Raw genomic sequence first — 23,786 nt, 5'->3', positions numbered from 1 at the left:
TAAATGTACTTATCTGGTGTTGAAACCCACTGGGAAACAGCAGAACAGTGAGTTTTTCAAGGAGGGAATGAGGACTGAGTAGAGGGTACCTATTTATGCTGGAACTTCCTGTTTACAGGAGAAAAACAAAACCTGGTCTGTTCTAGGATCTATATATGTCTCCTTAAAGTCTTAGTTTCATTATGTCACATTTAGAATAAGTTACTCCTTTTTAGTTTGGTTTGGCCTGTTGGGGCCTAGTGCATGAGCTTAGACCAAAACAATGGCCTCTCATAATTTTGTTTCAAAAATTCCCCCTTTTTGGTCAGGTTCTCACTTAGGTGAGAGTATGACCAAAACTTAGGGCCTCAGCACCACTCTCTGTAACCATCATTTTGGGTTTCCAGTCTCAGCATGTCATTCGTAGGTTACAATGTCCTCATGGTTGCACTTTTCTTTCATCTCTTGTCATTCCCGTTGAAGAGGGTATACTATTTGACTTTCTAGAGATGGCTGCATGCAAATATTTAAAACCTTTGAGAGAACATAGCACACCAGGGACACTATTATTATGACTACTGGGAGGATAATACCAAGAGCTTGGAGTATGCTCCTTACCCAGGGTCCAAATAAACCTAACCACATAAAATTAAATAGATTAAAGAATGAGCTAGATGAAGAATCTACTTGCTTGACTAAGTGGTCTTTTTATATTAATCCTCTACAACTGAATTTTTATAATCTATATTTGAGGTATTTCTCCACAGGCCAAAAGTGCCAGCAGCTGCACAGGTACCTTTCTGTTGAGCCAATTCTATTATTTAGCATAACTTTCACAAGAGAATTTAAAGTCTGTTGTGTAAACATAGCCTTTATGTAGAATCTACCATACAGCCTATCATAAGGGATACATTTCTAATTATTGCCTCTTTTATTCTAAACCATGGAAAAAGGACCTAACAAATTATGTCCTTCTGTAAGAGTGAAGGTCTTCTGGCAATGTTCTCTTTAACCTGTGATGTGAGTTGAGAGGAGTTCTGACTGATTATGGTGCAATGAACGTACCATTAAAATTTCTCACCTACATTGGGCCTTTATCTTTTATCTATCACCATATAACATTATTTATGTAGAAAGCTGGCTAAAAATATCCTTCACAAATAAAAGTATAAGTATATCCTATAAGTGCACATAACAGACCCCCTTTTTATTCCTATTGTTCATAAAGGCATAAACAAGGGGAAAATATTCAAAGATATAAGAGTCTCATGATAGGCTGGGAGTGGTGGCTGATGCCTGTAATCCCAGCACTTTAGGAGGTCAAGGTGGGCAGATCACCTGAGGTCAGGAGTTTGAGACCAGCTTGACCAACATGGCAAAACCCTGTCTCTACTGAAAATACAAAATTAGCTGGGCATGGTGGTACATGCCTGTAATCCCAGTTACTTGGGAGGCTGAGGCAGAAGAATTGCTTGGACCCAGGAGGTGGAGGTTGCAATGAGCCCAGATGGCACTATTGCACTCCAGCCTGGGCAACAAGAGTGAAACTCTGTCTCAAAAAATAAAAAGAAAGAAAGAATCTCATGATAGTAGAAGTCTTGATCTGTGATCTTGGGAAAAGTTGTTTACATCAAGGATATCATCTTCTTTTCTGGAGAAACTTTCCTGGTTAGTTTTACCTTGAGGGTTCCAATGGGTGTACAGTTCCAAGGGTGTGGAGGGACCTTTCTCAGTTGTGAGTTTATGAACCCAAGGTTCAAGGTTCCAAAGTTTTGTTGCAGTGTGAATGGCAAGGACACTCTTTCTCTGATGTTCTCAGAAGATCTGATCTTCAGGTTCTAGATTGTGAAGGGGTTGGTTGTCCCCAGGGAACCATTAAAAGCTTTCTTTACCTGGTGAAAATATACTGTGGGATGATAATTAACTGTGATAACATAAGACATGCATTGAAACTAACAATCAAATGAAATCTCTTTATAAATGTTTAAATGAACCATCAGGTAGCCAAATGTACATGAAGGTTTGATTGTCTTCCCAGGAATATGGAACCAAACACTGGTTTTATACCATTTTCACAATTTATAAGTCACCACATCAATATATTCAATTTGGATCACTTCTTCTTTTCCTTAATGAGTCATGGAATGCAGAACCTTTAATAACAAAACCTCTAAGCACTCAGGAAGGGCAAGGTTGCTGTCCTGGTTCTCCACGAGTCTATGCTTGACACTGGACTTTATGGCCTCTTGAATACCAGTTGTTTCTCCAATTTAGGTGCATAGCACTGACAACTAATGGGTTACTATAGATAATTTGACTTGGACCATGGAGTTCAAATTGTATGTGTAAACAATTTCAGTATCACCTGGTTTAACATGAAAATTTGGCAAAGCATTTTCTTGGTATTTAATTAATTGTTTTGTTCTGCTTATGTTAGCAGTTTTATACAAGGAAATTTGGTTATTTTTGTGGTGTACAGTAACTTAATAACCATAATTATGATTGACAGCATATACTTAGATATATTATAATTGGTTTAAAAATAATAAGTGCTGAAATCAAATATTTTATTAGAAAGTAAAAAGTGTAATGCCTTTTAGTTCATGTGACTTAAGTAATCTCTTGGAAATAAAGACAGTTTTTAAAGATTATTGGTATAAAAATATCTTTAAAAGTACAAACACTTGGCCTAAACTACACAGGTCAGATATTAAGTTTACTAAATGCTTTAAGGTCATAAACTGCGTCTTTGAGTTTTGAAAATTGTTCAATTTATTTTAGAGACATTAAATTCTAAATAAGGCCTGGAGATATATGGAATTAGCCATGCCCACTAGCTATTCAAAGGAGGTTATAAAGAAACGAGATTTTATATAAGAAAGGACCTTATATGGTAAATTCTTGTCCTAAAGTAAAATGGCTGGTTATTTAAAAAGAGGGATGCTTAGGAGAAGTCAGAAAGTTCAAACATGTTGTGGATGGTCTGTGTAAGCCATGAAAAGATTTGTAAAAGAAAATTTATACACCAAAAGCGAAAGTTGCTAAGAATTACCATTACAACGTGTAATTGAGACTACTTAAAAAATAGGCTTACATGCAAGGTGTGTGAGGAGAATGAAATGTGTTTTTGGAAAGAGATTATAAGAAGGCACAGGAATATAAATTTTTGCCTAGTTTAGAGGGTTAAAGGATTGTTTAAAATTAAATAAAATAAAGCTAAATGTTTAAACAAGTTGTGGAAGGTCTGTAAAAATTAACCTTGTAAACCTAATTCTATGTGTGAAGATATTGACTAATTAAAGCTCTTTCATATGTAAACATAACATACATGATACATTTAAATACATAGACAGACAGAAGATAAAAGGACTCATTTTCCAAGCCAGGAATTGAACCCTGAACCTGGGCTACCATTGTGAAAAGAAAAAGCATAGTAGCATGGTTACAAGATCAAGTTCCCAAGTGTGTCCGGAATTGGTTCCTTCCAATGGGTTCTTGGTCTTGCTGACTTCAAGAATGAAGCCAGGACCCTCGTGGTGAGTGTTACAGTTCTTAAAGATGGCGTGTCCGATGTTTGTTCCATTCAGTGGGTTCATGGTTTCACTGACTTCAGGAGTGAAGCCGCAGACCTTCGCAGTGAGTGTTACAGCTCTTAAAGGTGGCGCGTCCAGAGTTGTTTGTTCCTCCCGGTGGGTTCACAGTCTTGCTGACTTCAGGAGTGAAGCTGCAAACCTTCATCGTGAGTGTTACAGCTCATAAAGGTAGTGTGGAGCCAAAGAGTGAGCAGCAGCAAGATTTATTGTGAAGAGGGAAAGAACAAAGCTTCCACAGCAGGGAAAGGGACCCAAGAGGATTGCTGGGCCCCACCCATGTCCTGCTGTTTGGTCCATTTTACAGAGTGCTGATTGGTGCGTTTTTACAGAGAGCTGATTGGTGCGTTTACAAACCTTTAGCTAGACACAGAGTGCTGATTGGTGTGTTTACAATCCTTTAGCTAGACAGAAAACTTCTGCAAGTCCCCACCCAACCCAGAAACCTAGCTGGCTTCACCTCTCAATCCTTCCTCTAAACAGGACACCCCAACTGCTTTTGGGAATTGGGCAATGACCGCTCTAGCTACTTCCTGCTGGATAGAGGCGAAGAAGGGGCCCTGCAGTTGTAGTGTCCTCCAGAGGGGAACTCTTTAGGCCAGTGAAAGGGTCAGCAGGTCAGTCCAGGGGTCCTCGGTAGAAGTTGTTAGTTGAACTCATTTGGGGTTCCATTTGTAGGACCAACTGTGGCTTGATGGCCTCAATTCTAGAGGAAACAAATTTGACAAGAAGGTTTAAAAATACAGGGCCTGAAGGTGAGTAAGAGCAAGATGGCTGCCACAGGACCTAGAAAGGGGAGAAGCCATGTTGCCCAACTCCAGAGGTTGGTATAAGAGTTTGAAAGGCGTTGTCTGATTTCAGAAGCCTTTTCCTGTAAATGCTGGGCAACATCTTGTACTATCCTTGACTGGTTAGTGTAAAAGCAGCGCCCTTCCCCTAAGAAGGTGCAGAGTCCTCCTTTCTCAGCAGTGAGGAGGTCTAGGCCTCAGCAGTTTTGAGAGTCACTGCTGCCAAGGAGTCTATTTGGGATCGTAGAGTAAGGATAGATTTCGTTACTTCTTGCAAACTGTCTGAGAAACTCTTTGAGAGTGTGTAATAATGGGATAATGAAGTAGATAAACTGGTTATTCTAGTTCCTGTAGCAGTAGCCATTCCTAACCCTATAAGTAGGGATATTAGCTGTATGGCTCTGTGCACTGATGCTGAGCGACTTGAGCTTTGAGGGGTACTGATAGGGTCTGATTTCCACAAGATTAGAAGTTAGGATAATATATGTTTACACTGTTAACTTTTAGCAAACTTTACTTTTGTTGAAAACCTTTGCTATTAATAAGACCTTGTTCAGTACATACTAACTTAGAATTGGTATAGACGGCTCCTTCCTGATTCTGTAAGTACTTTAAAGTTTGGTTGAGTGCAAACAGCTTGCAAGTTTGAGCAGAGCAATTATTAGGCCATTTTCCTAACTCTGCTTCTATAAGAGTTTCCTTATCATTTACTGAATACCTATTGTGTCTTTTTTCCTTAATCGCCTGGGAGGAACCATCTATCAGCCTGTCCTGAAGGGAGTTCCTCCTAGATCTGGTAGGACCTTTGTATGGCAATTAGTTAAGATTTAGATCCCCTGTTAGGAAACCTCCTGAGTTAAGGATTTTTGATAGGAAAGTTATGGGTTGTCAGTGGCCTCAGTACTTTCGGGCTACGCCCTTGTTTACACTGACAAGATGGTATTGGAGTATTATAGGATTACAGAAAAGACCTTCAATTATCAATTATAGGTTTTAAATTTACCCTGGCTTTTAAAGGAATAGGGTACACTGTTTTTTCTTTACTACTTCTATCTCTCTTTCTCTTTGACTTCTTCTTGGTCTCTCTCTTTCTGACTCCCTCTTTGTCTGCCTCTTCCACTCTCTCTTTGACTTTTTGTGTCTCTCTTTCTCTGACTCCCTCTTTGTCTCCATCTCTTCCTCTCTCTGTCTCTTTGGCCTTCTATCTCTTTCTCTCTTTCCTTTTTGCTGGTCTTTCCCTGCCTCTGCCAGCTGTTCATGCTGCTGTTCTCCCCTCTCCTTTCCCTTTTGATGGCTTTGGCAGTGTGAGAGTGCCATCTCCTTGGATTTTTGTACTGCATGCAATAACTCCATGGTTTCCTTGTGGTATTTAATGGGGGTTCCCCCAGAGGTTAGGAACCCCCAGAGGTTAGGAACTCCCTTTCTCTCCATATTGCAGCATGGCCATGTGTAATGCCCAGACCCGCGATGACCCAAAAGCAACCATCAGAGTCCAGAGACAAAGCCAAGTGGCAGGGATCACTTTATTTTGAGTTCAAACTTGGTTCCCTCCAGCTAGGTATCAGATCCTAGGGAGAGACCCCGAGCTCGGTGTTCAGCTGTCTTTTATAGTCAGATACAAACGAGTTACAGCAAGTTACAGAGTCACTGGGGATTTTTACAGTTGTAGGTTTACAATTGGCTGACATTTAAAGTTAAACATTAGTCAGTTGTTCATTGGTTCCCGCCCTTTGACCAAACCACAAATGGCCGCTTGCCCTGCTAGGGACTTTCCAGATAACCTTGTTGTTTTAGCATTAAGGGGAGTTTCCTGACTTTTCTGACCGCTGATATTCAGTATTTTTCCACTCCTCATTCCCCCCTCTCTCTAGTATCTTGAGAGCCAATCTTGGGTCTTATATGTCTGACTCGGAAGTCTTGGTGAGTACGGGTTGGTACTGGGCTCTCAGGACCATAAGCTGGACAGTGTTGAGTCTTTCTTTTACAAAGTTTGTTAATCTGTTTATTATACACGGTCTTATAGTGAGTAAGAGAAGTATACTTATGAATGGTCCTATGAGGGGCACTAGAAGGGTGTACATGGAGGAATTCCACCAGCTGTTGGTCGCAGAGGTGAATTGTTGTTTCTGCAATTCTAGGCCGAGTTTATGTAGCTGTGGAACTCGCGTTTCTACGAGTCCAGATTCATTTATGTAGAAACAACAGTCTTCTCTGAGGAAAAGACAGGTCCCTCCTTTTTCGGCCATTAACAGGTCTAGTGCACGGCGGTTTTGTAAAGTAACTTGGGCAAGGGAAGTCAATTGTCTCTGTAATGAGGCAAGGGATTCGGTGGAAGCTTCCATAGCTATGGAGAATTGATGAGAGAGTTTTGCAGTGCTGATAAGGGAGTGACCTAAAGCTCCCCTGGCTAGTCCTACAGCAACTAAGGACGTGGTGAGTGAGACTCCGGCTACTAGCGGGAGGAATATAGCTTGTTTTGGTCTAGGGAAAGGGGCGGAGTCCCACCTGGAAAATTCTGCAGGGGTGTGCAAGGTTAGTTGGGGGACTAGCGTGACAGGGAGACACAGTAGGGTTATAGTGGCCTGAGTGGAAAGGTTCTTATATAGGGTCCCATTGCACCAGAAGAAAGAACCGGGAGGGGCAAAGAGGGTTGAGTTGGGAGTGGAAGTTGTATTACAGAGGGTAGTGCCGGCATTTGAATAACAAAAGGAAACTTGTGTCTGTCCAGGGTTTAGGAACAAGGGGACGTCAGGGATCGGGGGTGGTATGTGGCTATTGTTAGGGTTTAGGCTGAGAGAAGTGTTAGACAGGCCTGGAAGTGGAACTGCAGTTAACGGCGGTCGCCCTAGAGCCGCGCAGAAGAAGCATGCAGAGAGATTGCCTAGGCCAGTGGCGTTTGCGATTTCTAACCCTTCTCTTAATAGGGATAACCAGGAAAAGGGGCGGGTAGGAGTTAAAGTTGAAAGCTGGACATTTAATTCCCTTTCCTGGTTCTGTATAGCTGCGTGTAGGGTGGTCTGGATCTGAACAAGGGAACACCAGAGAAAGAGACAGCTACTAGGCCAGGTAGTTCCTGAAGTCAAGTACATAGCCCCTTTTTGCTGGGAAGTCCAGCGGGGGTCCCAGGGGTCCCAGATAACCCAGGTGTAGCCTGATGTAGTTTTAAAGAAGTTGTGTGACTGCCACGTTTGACTGGATAGGGACTCAGAAGTTTTTAGGATTTTAACAGTGTGGATTTTGCAGGACCTATATGGACAGCCGACACTTTGTTCTACCCATGAGTTATTACAATAAGAGAGTGTTTGGTCAAAGAGGAAACAAATTGCGGGTGCTGCTTTTCCTGGCTGGTGTTTAAAATCAGTGAAATTTAGATGGATGGGAGTGCTACAACCCCCAGGGGGACAGTCAGCAGTGCCTAATACATAGCCCTTTTGTTCTGTCTGAGCATAATTGGTCCAGTTCTCAGTCAAGAAGAAACGCCAAGCGAAAGGGGATGTTGCCAGGTTTGCCTGGGTCTCCCCACAAGGGATCCATAAGAGTAGAAGAGTTATAAAGGAGGTAGGTGTCATAGTTACAGTTTAGGTTGCTGATGGCATAGAACAAGTTTTAGAGGGTTTTCTTTGGTCCGGTCAACTGTCCAGGTTGCTGCCTCTCCCGTCGAGGATGTAACAAGGTCCGAGAGCGGGTCTATAGGCTTGGCGTGGGTGTGATGAATCCAGGCGGCGATGCCTTCCACTTTGAGGGCCGTAGGCGTAGTCAGGATCACCTGGAATGGTCCTTTCCACTGGGGTTCTAGGGTTTCTTGTTGGTGGCGCTTGATGAGGACCCCGTCTCCTGGTTTGTATTGATGTGGAATGGGTGGAGGCCCAGCTTCATATAGTTCTTTTAGCTTGGGCCAGACTTCCTCATGAACTCTCTGTAGGGCTTGTAAGGAGAACAAAAGTTCTAATTACAGAGGAGATAAACGGTGATTTTTACTATTCATTCAACTGACTTGCACAGAGAAAGAGAGAGGACAGAAGTCTGACTGGTAAGAAATTCTTACCCTTTTGCCAGCATGCCAGGCTTCTGGATTCCTCAGAGATGCTGGAGGAATCTGTATATTTCAGTAGAATGGGCAGGGAAGGCCTCCTTAAGAAGGCAATGTTTGAGCAAAGATCTGAAGGAGACGAAGAAGCCATTTGGATATCTGGTGAAAGAGCTTTTCCAGGTATTTAGCAAGTAATTTCTTAACTTGTTCTACGTTTTATTTTTTGTTTTTGAGACACAGTATCTCTCACTCTGTCGCCCAAGCTGGAGTGCAGTGGCATGATCTCTGCTCACTGCAACTTCCACCTCTTAAGATTCCAGCGATTCTCCTGCCTCCACCTCCTGAGGAGCTGGGATTACAGGTGCGCGCCACCACACCCAGCTAAGTTTTGTATTTTTAATAGAGACGGAGTTTCACATGTTAGCCAGGCTGGTCTCGAACTCATGAGCTCAAGTGATCCACCTGCTTAGGCCTCCAAAAGTACTGGGATTACAGGCATGAGCCACAGCACCCGGCTAAGCTTTATGTGTGTGTATTCTTTAATCAAATATCTATTGTATATGACATTAACTGCAGGTATAAGGAGATAAGACAAAATTACGGATGTTTATTGAGTGTCTGCCACGTACCAGGCACTGTGCTAAGTTTATGAATGAGGTTTGGCATCTTCACTAAGATTTAGAACTTAGTGCAAGAGGCAAGGTGTAGACATACACTTCCTGCAGTTGGAACGCAGCAATTCTTACGAGGAAGAAGAGTTGGTTTGAAGTTGCACCACCAGAAGTTTATATGCACCTGACCTACCTGAAGTCTATACCTCCCTTTCTAGATGAATTAATGTATAGAGGGTGCTCCCCACTCTAACAGAGGGGAAGCCAGCAAGTTAATGCCTGATCACACCGTTTATACAGCACTGTGGTTAACAATCTGTCTCCCCTAAGTAACTCATTTAACCTTCATAACAATAAGAAGCAGTTGTTCTAAGAAGCCTTTGTGTCTTTCTCTGAGATGGAGAAAGGCGCAGAAGGCTGAGTAGAATGACAAGGCAGTCATTATGGTAGAGTTGGACCTAAATGTAAGGTAACAGTCTTCAAGCACAGTGCATTTCACACCACAGTACAGCTGTTATGAACACTTGCTGAAATAAAACAGATTGATAGTCTCCTGACTCAGTCCTCTCTCACTGACAGGACAGAGAGCTGGGTTGAGGTCGGGCCGATTTAGAACCCCCCTTTCCCCCCCGCACCAGCTAAGACAGATAAGGAACACGCCTTCCAGAAAGAGGCGGGGGAATTCTGGGTGTGCGCGGCCATGGAGCGCGCGCATGCCCGGCAGCTCCCGCTGCTGAATAGCTGAGAGGCTCACTGAGGTGGCCAGCTGTGCTCCGAGTGCAGCGGGGTCAGCATGGACGAGGGCGAGTTGCACCCTGAAGAGCCTCATCATCGGAGAGAGTGGGGTGGGCAAGTACAGGTGAGGCGGGCGCACGGCCATGATGAGGGTGGCTGGGCTCTTTCTGCCTACGTGGCCGCTGTCTCTTGGGCCGCGATGGGAACCTTTAACCGCTGCAAGCGTCCACGATGGCGGCGGGGCTGGGGTGGGCCCCGCTCGCGCCCTCTTCGGCCTCTGGGCCGCGCTCTCCTGCGGCTTCTGCTCCCCTCTCCCCACCCGCGCCTGCCTGGTTCCCGGCCTCTGTCAGGCCCAAGTTCTCTGGGTCGCACTCCCTCCTGCGGCGCCGAGAAAACACCATTCCAAGGGCCGCTGCTCCGCCGGCCGGTTTGCTGCGCGGAGCTCAGGGCGTGGCGGGCTGGTTTGGGCCCGAATCTGGCCGGGGGCGCCTCGCCTCGAGCAGCTCGGGGTTCAGGCTGCCTGTCACCCCGAGACCCAGAAGACGTAACTTTCCCACTTGAGGGTTTCTGTGGGGCCTTCTCTAAATACATAATGTCCTCGGGAAGTTTCATGAGGCGTTAGGTCCCATTCCTGGCCTGTTTCGGCGCAGCTTAATGTCGTTTCTTTTACTTTTTTATTAGTCGGCTGTGGAAGAACTCCTGGATCTTGTGACTGCTGGAAATTTTCGCTTTACAGTAAATGGTCCACAGCTGAAGCAGTCGGACCACCTTTGAAAATAAAGTGTAATTGTTATTTTTCATTTTGCCACATCCTATCTCCATAGGTTTTGCCACATCCTATCTCCAAAAGATTAGTGTTGCCTTTTCATTTTTTATTTTTTTCTTGGCGAAAATAATATTGACAGTGGAGTTGAGTATAAGGTAAGACATGGATCTAGGTGGATGTTGCTAGAGGGTTGTGATTTCATCCAGGTCTTGCAACAGAGTTCTCCAGGTGAAGTCATTCTTGCCGTCTGATTATGAGTAGGTTATGTTCAAGGCCGTCCTGATCCTTAAACCACATTTACACTCCAGGGGCTGTAATCAGTTTCATATTTTAGCTATAGCTTCTGATACACATATCTTTTTTTTTTTTTTTTTTTTTTTTTTTTTTTTGAGACTGAGTCTTGCTCTGTTGCCCAGGCTGGAGTGCTGTGGCGAGATCTCAGCTCATCGCAACCTCTGTCTCCCAGTTTCAAGCGATTCTCCTTCCTCAGCCTCCTGAGTAGCTGGGATTACAGGTGTGTGTCACCACGTCCAGTTAATTTTTGTGTTTTTAGTAGAGACAGGGTTTCACCATGTTGGCCAGGCTGGTCTCGAACTCCTGACCTCAAGTGATCCACCCGCCTCAGCCTCCCAAAGTGCTGGGACTACAGGTGTGAGCCACCGCGCCTGGCTGATACATATCTTTCAAATAACTTGTTATTCATGTAAGATTTTACAAATAGAGGTATCCTCATACAAAATAGAATGAAAGCTTTCCTCATGTAACTTTTAAAGTTACAAAGTTTTATACCTATGTAACCTGCACGTTCTGCACATGTATCCCAGAACTTAAAGTATAAATAAATAAATAAGATTACAAAGTCTTACTTTTTTAGCTACTTCAGGGTTTTAAAGCTTACTATGTAATAGATTCTGAAATTTTTTGTATTTTTAAAGTTTGACAATACATTTTTCCAGTACTCCTCACTTAATGTACTCTGTCTACTGTAGTCAGAGGGATTTGCACATACCAAGGAATAGAATAATGAAACACTATGGGTAAGCAAACCAGTATGATTTCTGTGTGTGTGTGTAAAAGGGATGAATAAAATTATTTACATGATCATCTGTTATTGCACGTACATATTTGAGGGTTAAAAAGTTAATGTAATAAAAATTGCCTTAATAGGAATTTCGTAACCTTGTGATCTTTCTTTTTCATTTCTCTTTTTTCCTTGACATATGGTTCTCATTTAAGTTCAGACATATGAAATTGGCATTTTTGAAGTCACGAATGGTTGGTTGTCATTTCATGTAGTTCAACCCAATACATGAAATTGGGTTGAAATTGGTTAGCACTTTATGTAAATGTATTGCATGGGTGACAAGTTAGGGTGGTTAAATTTTCTGGAAAGTTAACTGGAGTATATAAATGAGTTTCGTTCCCTGTCCCCCCTGTGCCACCGCTTTTTTTTTGTGAGTTAGGTTCTTGTTCTGTCACCTGCTGGAGTGCAGTGGTGTGATCACGGCTCACTGCAGCCTTGACTTCCCGGGCTCAATCCATCCTGCCACCTCAGCCTCCTGAGTCGCTGGGACTGTAGGGGCAAATCACCGTGCCTGGCTAGGGTTTTTTTATAGAGACAAGTTCTTGCTGTGTTGCCTAGGCTGATCTCGAACTCCTAAGCTCAACGGATCTTCCTGCCCTCAATGGATCCTTGCAAAATGCTGGGATCATAGGCATAAGCCACCATACCCGGCTCTACTTTAAAAATTTTTTTTGTAGATGGGATTTCCCTATGTTGCCCAAGCTATTCTGAAACTCATGGGCTCATGCCATCCTCCAGCCTTGGCCTCTCAAGAGTGCTGGGATTACAGGCATGAGCCATGGCACTCAGCTGAGAGTCCCTTTTTAGAATAAGTTCTGTTAAATGGGTTTATCAGTCTCTCTAGTTCACTCCCCAGAAACAAATTGTATTTAGGCCTGATCTTTTTTAAACTTTTCCCTCAATGCGTAGGGGTGGATTATCAGTTGCTCACTGCAAAATTTTGACACTTTACCTCTTCCGTGAAAGGACTGCATTTAGTGAGAAAGTTGTCTTATTTGTCTGGCTAGATATACATTATTGTCCTATGTAATATGCTATGGAAAAGAACTTTAAACACATAATCACCTTTCTGGATAAGAATAAATGACTCCACTAAAATAGAAGTCTATATTTAAAGTGAGTTAGTACAGAAACATTTGTCATGGATGTGATCTTAAAGGGTGGTTTTTACCAAGTTTGTTCTGTTTCTTTACAGAGCTGGAACTAGTGGAAGTGAAATACCGCTCATGTTGTTGGGGAATTATTGTACAATGAAGGATATCTTTAAGCCAAAGTAGTGGATTACTTTCTAGTTTATTTCTTGGCGTTGGAGTCCAAAGGGTATATGGTAGTAATCAGGAGATCAGGATTATGAAACTGGGGCTACTACTTGTGTGGCCTTGTGTGTGATACTTGAATGCTCTAGGCCTTCATTTCAAAAGTGAGGGGTTTGGAATAGAAACCTCTCAAACCCTATCTAGTGTTGAATGTATAAGACTCCAATTCTTTTTTTTTTTTTTTTTTGAGACGGAGTCTCGCTGTGTCATCCAGGCTGAAGTGCAGTGGCACGATCTCGGCTCACTGCAAGCTCCACCTCGCGGGTTTACACCATTCTCCTGCCTCAGCCTCCCGAGTAGCTGGGACTACAGGCGCCCGCCATCTCGCCTGGCTAGTTTTTTGTAGTTTTTAATAGAGACAGGGTTCCACCCTGTAGGCCAGGATGGTCTCGATCTCCTGACCTCATGATCCGCCCGTCTCGGCCTCCCAAAGTGCTGGGATTACAGGCTTGAGCCACTGCGCCCGGCCAAGACTCCAATTCTGTGGCTAGACCCAGTGAGGTAGAGGTAGCAGAGTGTATCAAGAACTGGAAAGGATTAGATAGGCCTATTACGTAAATTGCTGTCCCTCCTATTCTCCTAGCCTTGCCATTCATTTTGGTGAATTTCATTTGTAGATAAAGAAATACAGATTAGTTATAATCACACTCTGTTTTAAATTTGGTCTTATCTAAGTGCCATGGTGGTAGTTACTCCCTCCATCTCTACCTCTGCATGGAAAGCATTTTACCCCTTTAACTTTGAAATATGAAGGTGTAAATATACAATACTGTAAGAATGGTGCTTCTACCAGGTGCGGTGGCTCATTCTGTAATCCTAGCTACTCAGGAGGCTGAGGAAGGAGGATCACTTGAGGCCAGGAGTTCAAGACCAGCTTGGGCAACATAGCAAGGCCATGCCTCTAAAAAACTGAAAAATTAAAAAAATAATAGCCAGCCATGGTGATGCTAACCTGTCATGCCAGTTACTTGGGGGGCTAAGGTGGGAGGATTAGTGAGCTAAGATTGTACCACCACATTCCAGCCTGGGTGACAGAGTGAGACCCTGTCTCTTAAAAAAAAAGGGTGCTTCTTAATCATTTTGAGATTGCCAGTTCTTTTCAAAATCTAATAGAGAAATGGACTCTCTGCCCCTTTCAAAGTCTAATAAATAGAGAAATGGACTCTGCCTAGAAAAATGCACACATAGAATTTAAAATACATTTTGGGCTACCAGGGTACCCCTTGCTAAGATCTGATGTGTACCCAGAGCCTGTATTAAAATTTGTTACTTCACACCATACCACCAATTTCCTGCCTCTCCTGACAAAGTACCATTAATGACAATGGTGGTTGTAAGGATTAGCAACCATGAGAGAAAAACCTCTGGCTTTTTGTCTGTACATTGTCATATGTTCAATAAATAATACCCAATATCATTATTACTTGTATTATTATTATTATATTATTATTACAACTATTCTACAACGTTATGTTAACTTACGTTTTTGTAGTAATCTTTTCTGTGGTGACCACATATCTTTTCTATTTTTAAATTATGGGCAACTGAGTATTGGGAGAGAAGAAAATTTTTATAGGTTTCATTTTAGAGTCTTATTAGTGCTGTCACCTAACTTATGTTTGAAGTAAGTAAATATAGTTAAGATGTTAAATAGAGAATTCTAGAATTTAACTCTCCTGTTATACTTTGATTCTGTGGTGCTCGTTTTATGGTAAACACAAGAAAACCAAGTAAGGTAGAGTTAATCCTTCAAATATAATTATGACACTGGGTTTGGAAACTACCAGGAAGCCATTATGTTTTGCGAAATACTCTGTGGACAAAACATATCGGTAGCAGCAGTAATCACAACCTTATGAATATTACAATCTAATTAGAAATTAGAATATTAGAAATATTCATAAGATTTTTCTATAATTTTAGACATCTGATGACTGTTTCTTTGATATTATTAATAAAAACAGATCAACAGAACAGACTGTAGAAGTTAACGAGGGAAGATTGAATGATTTTAAAATTTAGGGCTTTAACGTTAGCTTTTATTTTTGAGGAGCTTCTAATTGACACTTCTGCTTCATAGTAAGTAAAATAATTCTGGAAGATGGAAAATCTTAGAGTACCCTTCTAATCTGGTGTCTTTTGCTTTTATCACATGAGCTCACAGGAATCACATGAACCTGTCCATCCACAGATTACAGACATGTGCTACCACTAATTTTTGTATTTTCAGTAGAGGTGGGGTTTCACCATCCTGGCCAGGCTGGTCTCGAACTCCTGGCTTCAAGTCATCTGCCCACCCTGACGTCCCAAAGTGCTGGGATTACAGGCGTGAGCCACTGCGCCCAGCCAAGAGCTCCTTTTTGTTTTTTCTTTTTTTGCAAATTCAGATTTTGTATCTTCAGGAGTTTGTATCTTCAGGAGTTCCTTTCTAGTTTCTTACCATTTCCTAAGTTTAGTCCTTTGTTCTCTCCCGCCATAACCATGGGCAGTTGACTTCTGTTGAGTGTTCTTCCATTTTTTGTTGGCATTAACTTTTCAAAACAAAGAGTACTTCTTGTCATAACTTTCTTTAAAAGCCTTCAATAGCTTCCAGTTGCCTACTTGTTTTTATAAACCCTACTTGGTGTTTGCCTGAGTATACCTACTCTGTCCTGTGATGTCTTTTTTACGTTTTTACTGTGTCTTTTCTTCCCACTTAGGCAGTAGCCATACTGCATGTTACAGAATGCTAGGCTTTGATATCTTTCTGTTTGTGCTTGAATTTAAAGTGGATTACACGTCAGATTTTTTGAGTTACTTTGTTTCATTCCAAGAAACTTTATTTTTCCCTTTTCATCCATGTCAATTAAAGTATGACATGTTGCTAGTATCATTTTCTCAGGACATCAGAACAGTTAAAAAGAACAACAAAAAAACCCCACCTTTTGAACTTGGGGGATTGTATAGGAGAGTATGGGGAATATATTTAATAGTAAACTACTTGGCTCTTGGCAGTTTTTTTTTTTTTTTTTTTGAGACAGAGTCTCGCTCTGTCGTCTAGGCTGCAGAGCAGTGGCACGATCTCGGCTCACTGCAGCCTCCACCTCCCGGGTCCACGCCATTCTCCTGGCTCAGCCTCCCGAGTAGCTGGGACTACAGGCGCCCGCCACCACGCCTGGCTAATTTTTTTGTATGTTTAGTAGAGATGGGGTTTCACCGTGTTCGCCAGGATGGTCTCGATCTCCTGACCTTGTGATCCGCCCACCTCGGCCTCCCAAAGTGCTGGGATTACCGGGGTGAGCCACCGTGCCTGGCTGCTCTTGGCAGTTTTTAAATTGCCTTTCTAGTAATTTAATTCTTCTCTGTATGCCTGCTCTGAGGCAGTATTCCTGGGAGCAGGCCTCCATCAGTTATTTTTATTTGCATTTAATAAATTGTGATGAGATATAATAATCATGAACACACTTATCATATGATTAGAAAGAAAAATTCTAATTCCTAACCTGTCCTTTTAGTATCTCTTTCAGCCTGCTCTTGAGGTTCACAGATGATACCTTTGATCCAGAACTTGCAGCAACAATAGGTAAGCCTGTGTTTAAAAATTCAGTAGAAATGTGTAATATTTTGTTGCTTTTGGGCTTTTTTATCTAAATTCTTCTACCTTCCTCTTACCACCCCACCACCTCCATGTCTGTTGACATTTTATTTGTCCTTCAAGATTTAACTTTGGTATCATTAAATCTCTGAGGCCTTTCTAGATCTTACCAAGAGAAAATAATTTCGTTATCTGTTGTCTCATGAGACTTTGTCAAATACTGATATTATGGTTATCCGTACACACATTTCTTTCCTGTATTATGGATTGTCTTTTATTTTGCAATATACAACAGTTATTTGAGTACTTACTGTATGCCATGCACTGTTACTAAGAGGTGGGGTTATAATATTGAATAACATAAAATTGGTGTCTGTCTTCATGTACCTAACAGTAGAGTACGTTAATTTTGTATGTTCAGCTTTTGCTACAGTGTTTGACATGTATTCTGATCTTTGCATTTGTATTGATATTAGTTATTAAGGACTGTTAGGAGCAATGATACTTAAATGCCTTTTAAACATAAAATTTAGATGGTCTGAAAGTGGTTAGTCACACTAACTTATAAGAGTATATGAGAAGATAGAGGTAAGTATTTTGGTATCATGTGTTTAGACCGTAGACAAGAATGTAAAGGAATGAAAAGACTGCTTGGAATAGTTGAAAGGTAGCTGAGCTGAGTCAGAGCTAGGTAATAGTCTTGGCTTTGCCTTGAATTAGGTGTAATCTCGACTTACTAACCTCATCTGTAAATTGGGAGGTTTTGGGGAGACAATACTTTTTTTTTCCCCGAGCTTTGAAATTTGATGATCTGATGAGATTATAGTGAAGATGATCCTAGCAGTATTATTAGGGAAAACTAATAGTTTATCTTAACTGCCTTTGTTTACATTTATTGTATGTCTGTTTTTTCAGACTCATAGTTGTAAAAATAGGAGAAATAATTCTTGTGTATCCTACTAAATTACTCCATCCAAATGTTAATATTTGTCACATTTGCTTTATCATTCTCTACATACACACAGTATTCTTTTAAAAAAATGCATTGGCTGTTTTTCTGATTTCTTTTTTAAAATGAATTATTTGAGAGTAGGCTTGCAGACATGATGTCTTTAATGTCTACATGCTTTGTATATTTCTTAAGTCAACATGGATACAACTCTATTGTCTTTGCACAGATTTTATCAGTTGTCCCATTAATGTCCTATATAGCAAAAGAAAAATAATTGTTTGGGGTTCAGGATCATTCATTGAATTTAGTTATTTCTCTTCAGTCTCTTTTTTTTTTTTTTTTTTTTTTTGAGTTGGAGTCTTGCCCTGTCGCTCAGGCTGGAGTGCAATGGCACGATCTCGGCTCACTGCGACCTCTGCCTCCCAGGTTCAAGTGATTCTCCTGCCTCAGCCTCCCAAGTAGCTGGGATTACAGGCACATGACACTGCGCCCAGCTAATTTTTGTATTTTTAGTAGAGACTGGATGTCACCATGTTGGCCAGGCTGGTCTCAAACTCCTGACCTCAGGTGATTCACCTGCCTTGGCCTCCCAAAGTGCTGGGATTATAGACATGAGCCACTGCGCCTGGCCAGTCTTCAGTTTCTTTTAATCTGAATGGTTCTTCAGTCTTTATCTTTCCAGGGCCTTGATATTTTTGAAGAGTAAATAATTATTTTGTAGAATGCCCTTTATAATTTACATATATCCAGAGTGTCCTTATGGTTGGATTCAGGTTATGTGCTTTTGGCAGGAATTCCACAGAAGTGTTTCTCAAGCACAATGTCGGGAGGCATATGGTGTCTGTTTGTCCCATTTACTGGTGGTGGGACTTTGGTTACTATTGGGTGATATATGCCAACTTTTTCCTCTGTGAAGTTACTATATGTCCCTTGTAATGAATATATTTGTTTTGGAGAGATACATTGAAACTATATTAGATGTACTCCTTTTCATCGTATTTTTTGTCCTCTTATTTTAGCATCCATTGATACTTCTTGCCTGTGACAAGCAAAAAGGACAATGTATGATCCTGCCATTCTAACTATGGTGGTTATCAAATGATGGTATTTTCAAATGCAATCGCTCTGTCTACTTATCTTATTTGGAATTCTGTAAGGCAGAGCTCTTTTGTTTTATTTTCAAATTTGAGACAGTCTCACCCTGTCACTCAGGTTGGAGTGCAGAGGCATCATCTAGGCTCACTGCAGCCTCCACCTCCCAGGTTCAAGCAGTTCGCCCACCTCAGCCTCCAGGGTAGCTGGGATTACAGACATGTGCTACCACTAATTTTTGTATTTTCAGTAGAGGTGGGGTTTCACCATCCTGGCCAGGCTGGTCTCGAACTCCTGGCTTCAAGTCATCTGCCCACCCTGACGTCCCAAAGTGCTGGGATTACAGGCGTGAGCCACTGCGCCCAGCCAAGAGCTCCTTTTTGTTTTTTCTTTTTTTGCAAATTCAGATTTTGTATCTTCAGGAGTTTTATTTAAACTTTGAATCTGAAAGAAACTTTAGGAGGAACTCATAGATTTGTGGGAAGAAGCAAATCTACATTATTTTCTCTCTTCTAAAATCACAATCCATGTATTTTGATCTTTTACTGAATTTTAACATATTGTTTTGTTACTAACATAAAGTATTTCAATAGTGTTTGTAACTCACACACAAATACTGGAAATAAAAGTTATTTACCTGAGTACATTTTTGTGGCAGGCAGTCCACTTTACATCGCTTTCCAGACAACTGGAATTTGAGACAGCGTCTATGACAGTGATCCCTTTGTTTTCACCTGGCGTATGTTCTCATCAGACTGGTTGCAGTCACATCATGCTTCAGGTAAAAAGCTTTTATGAGTTTTTAAATCTCTTACTTTGTGAAAAATATTTTATTGTGGTAAAATATGTATGACATAAAATATGCTATTATAACAACTCTTAAATGTATAATTTGGTGGCATTAATTATATCCATACTGTCATGCAGCCATCACAACTGTCTGTTCCCAAGTATTTTTCATCACCCCAAACAGGAACTCTGTTATCTTTCTGCAATAACTCCCCATCACCACCAGCCCCGCATTGCCAGTTGACCTTTTATCTACTTTGTCTCTGTGAACTTTCCTATTCTAAAGATTTCATATAAGTGGAACTATATGTTTGTCTTTTTGTGACTGGCTCATTTCACTAGGCATAATGTTTTCAAGGTTCATCCTTGTAGCATGTATCAGAACTTCATTCCTTTTTATGGCTGAATGATACTGAGTCCTCCAACTCTGTTCTTCTTTTTCAAGATTATTTTGGTCATCTGAGACTCCTTGCAATTCCATTTGAATTTAGGGATTGGCTTCTCTATTTCTGGGGGGAGAAATGATTCTCAGAATTTTGATGGGATTGTGTTGAATCTGTAGGTTGTTTTGAATAGGACTGGTATTTTAGCAATATTGAGTCTGCTAACCCAGGAACTAAGGATCTTTCCATTTACCTAGGTCTTTTTACGTTTCTTTTACCAATGTTTGGTAGTATTCAGCATGCAGGTCTTTCACTTCCTTGGTTAAATTTATTCCTAAGCATTTTATTTGTTTAGTGCTATTTAAATGGAATTGCCTTCTTAATTTGCTTTTTAGATTGTTCATTGCACATGTACAGAAAAACAACTAATTTTTGTGTGTTGATCTTGTATCCTGAAGCTGTGCTGAATTTATTAACTCTAGTAGTTTCCTTCTGGATTCACATGGATGTACTTCCAGCTACTCGGGAGACTGGGACAGAAGGATCATTTGATCCAAGGAGTTTGAGGCCAGCCTGGAAAACACAGCAAGACACCTACAGGTGTGTGCCACCACATCTGGCTAATTTTTGTATTTTTAGTAGAGATGGGATTTCACCAGTTTGCCCAAGCTGATCTCGAACTCCTGGGCTCAAGCACTCTACCTGCCTGAGCCTGCCAAAGTGCTGGAATTACAGGCATGAGCCACTGTGCCCAACCTAAAACTGTGATATCTTGTTCTCATTAATAGCTGTAGAAATTATAACTTTTGGCTGGGTGTGGTGGCTCACTCCTATAATCCCAGCACTTTGGGAGGTCGAGGTGGGCAGATCACCTGAGGTCAGGAGTTTGAAACCAGCCTGGCCAACATGGTGAAACCCTGTCTCTGCTAAAAATACAAAAAACCAGATGCGCTGGTACACATCTGTAATCCCAGCTACTCGGGAGGCTGAGGTGTGAGAATCACTTGAACCTGGAAGGTGGAGGTTGCAGTGAGCTGAGATTGCACCACTGCACTCTAGCCTGAGCAACAGAGCAAGACTCTGTTTAAAAAAAAAAAAAGAAAAGAAAAGAAAAAATATTATAACTTTTTGTAAATTTTTATTAGGCTGGTGTCTTTTACTGTTTCAGTTGCATAAATATCATTTGAGATGGGCCTGGTCTTTAAAGGCTCTTTCCAGCAGGTGTCTCTTTCACCAGGCTTATTTATAAGTCTTTATTTATTTTTTTTTTTTACAGTAAAAGAAAGTCTATAATATATCAACTGTGCAAGGGAAGACAACAGTAAACTTACAGGTCTCTTTCTAGCTATCTAAATTAGTAATTCAACAGGACAAAATAAAGACATGTTTAGACAACAGCTTTATCTCTCTGTGCTGCCTCCTGGTTAATTTCCTTGGTTTTATCTTTAAGTGTATTAATTCTTTCCAGCTGTATTCAGTCTGCTGCTCAGTATGACCAACAGGCCTTAGATTCTCTGTGTGTGTAATTTTACTTCTAGAAGTTCTGTTTGGTTCCATTGCAAATCTATTTCTTGATTTCTACTTTATACTTTTATGTCCTTAATTTGTTTAATTACGCTTATTATATTCTTGTTCAGATAGATCAAATCTGGTTGCTCACATTTTCTCTTCTCTCTCATTGATCATATGTTTTATTATTTGGGATTATGAGCTCATCTTGAGTGAGAATCTGCAATGATTTGATTTAGGCATTTGTCTTCCAGCTCTGTTCTGTATTTGCTTCTTCCAGAAATGCAGGAATCACATGAACCTGTCCATCCACAGATGAAGTGGTAAAGAAACTGCCATATTAGATACATGATGGTGTACTCTTCAGCCATAAAGCTTCAGGAAACCCTGTCATCAGCAACCACGTGGAGGAACCTGTCCATCCACAGATGAAGGGATCAGGAAACTCTGGTATGTATACTGAAGGGAAATGCTTTTTGGCTACCAAAATAATGAAATTACGTCGTTTGGAGCAACACAGAAGAACCTGTCCATCCACAAATGAAGACATCAAGAAACTCTAGTATGTACACAAGGCAAAACACTTCAGCCATCAAAATCACTGACATTATGTCACTTGGAGCAACCCAGTTGACCTGCCAAGGCTGCCTCTTCCTCCACAGGCAGATGAACGCTGTGGCTGCTGCTCCTGGTGGGGACGTGCCCTGACACTGCCAACACCACTGCTCCTCTATTTATAAGTCTTAATAGGGTTGCTGATCCAGCTATAGCTGAACAGCTGACATGCACCTCACGCTAAGCCGGGTGCTTCATATGTATCTAACTTGAAAAATGCTGAGCTAGTTACCTTAATACCGTTAACTTTTACTAAAAGTTTGTTTTTCTTTTTTAATCCCAGCGAGCTCCAAACAAGTTTTAGGAGGCTCCCCAAAGCCAGCAAAGACTTTAACTAAAAGTAGAATTTCAAAGTACTGTAATTGGATTAGAAACCAAACCCCAAAATTAAATGTGAAGATTAGTATCCGTACTGAACCGGCCCATCTGGTGGACACAGGATTTGTGTTATCGACCACAATGTTACCCAGGATTCATGATTTCTGGAATTTGTCAGTGTTAAGAAAATTGGATTGAGTACCAAATACAGCAGAGCAAACCCAGCTTTGAGGCAAGGACCCTATAAAGTAGTCATGCAGTACTTTTGTTAGGGTTCTGGGTGCAAATCTTCCTCATCCCTCCCACCTTCTCCTGGCCTGCCTGTAAACCCAAACCACCAGGTACCTCAATTTTCTTCAAGGTCAGGCTGTTCTTAATGTTGCTAAATTGATCAAGGAAATGGGTGAGCCACTGCTTGCTCTGCACATAGTCCTCAGGGTGCTCAGGGTTCAGGCAGTACAGCAGCTGCATGGTTTTGGCCCGCAGTAGTAACTGGCCCATTCCTAGGCTGTCCCCAAAGATGTGTCCTCTAAAGAAGCTGGTCAGGTAGAGGGGGTGTCCACCATGGTTGTAGATGGGGAAGGAGATGCTGCTCAGGTCGAGCGTTTTGTTCACCTGCCAGGCGTACAGGAGCGGGTTGGGGACACCACACAGTGCATCTTGTACCTGGCCCACACCTACTGGTACTGGTACATTTCCCTGCGCCACACACGGATCCTGCACTGTACTGTCCAGTCAACTGACTTCATCAAAGATGTCTGGGTCCAGCAGTGAGTTGCTGTGGAAGGCGACCAGAATGGAGGTGATATCAGTCTCGGTGCTCTTCCTGGAGGCGGAGAAGCGGTCAGAGTCCTTGGTGGTGAAGTGGCCCTGCATGAAACATCACTCCCGCTTGGCCGGTGAAAGAATAAAATAAAGCTGGCCACTTGCATTTCCATTTCAGTTTATAGAATACATGTTTTGGAAATAGTGTCTTCTAGATCTGTATTTTTCTTTTCTGATTTAACTTATTAGTAAAGCTAAGTTTTATCTCTTCATAGTGTTGCTTTTGTTTCAAAAGCTTCTATGAGATTTGTTTACTGTGTGTGGCTATATGGCAGACAGTTTGTTCAAGTGGCCTGCCTCCTCTTTCTCACATTGACCCCTTCAGGAGGAGTTTTTCAAGGGTAATGACTCTTCTCTCTGAGATGAGAATAGTAGCCAGAATTAAGAAGATAAAGTGCATTGTGGAATTAAATCCTGATTCCAGTGGAAACTCAGTTTATGGCCTTAGACAAATGTTTACACTTCTGATCCTCAGTTTTCTCTCAAAGAACTTCTGCTCATATCCAATTCCTATTAAGTGGAAGTACTCTAACCTGATATTACTAATATTCGGTTAGATTTTATCCTAATTTTAGGTGTTAGAATATATCCTAATGTTACTAGTTCTTCACTGTTACTAAAGTGCATATTAGATTTCTTCAATGATTTTTTTTAATTGGCATGGTTGATACAAAGCATCCTTCTATCCAAATACTGTGCTCAGTCACCTAAGTGATAGCTTAGAACCATACTATCTCTCTGGAAAGAGTGCTGGGGCTCCTGGCTACACACTTTGACTAGAGGGGAAAATACTTCTCTTGTATTTACGATGGTTTTTCTTTCTACTTGAT

General features: G+C 41.5%; 1 long non-coding RNA gene across 1 annotated transcript; it reads left to right on the top strand.

The window, feature by feature from the left end:
* Positions 1-9,699: 9,699 nt before the first annotated feature.
* Positions 9,700-22,997, top strand: LOC104668648. Its single transcript, XR_748859.2, has 4 exons — positions 9,700-9,857; positions 16,394-16,461; positions 19,176-19,298; positions 21,479-22,997. It is a non-coding gene; the product is annotated as an uncharacterized LOC104668648 (long non-coding RNA).
* The last annotated feature ends 789 nt before the right edge of the window (positions 22,998-23,786 follow it).

The sequence above is a fragment of the Rhinopithecus roxellana genome, chromosome 11, assembly GCF_007565055.1.
Source record: "Rhinopithecus roxellana isolate Shanxi Qingling chromosome 11, ASM756505v1, whole genome shotgun sequence".
Classification (NCBI taxonomy): Eukaryota; Metazoa; Chordata; class Mammalia; order Primates; family Cercopithecidae; genus Rhinopithecus; species Rhinopithecus roxellana.
The sequence above is the reverse complement of the archived record's forward strand: the minus strand, read 5'-3'. Positions and strand labels throughout refer to the sequence as shown.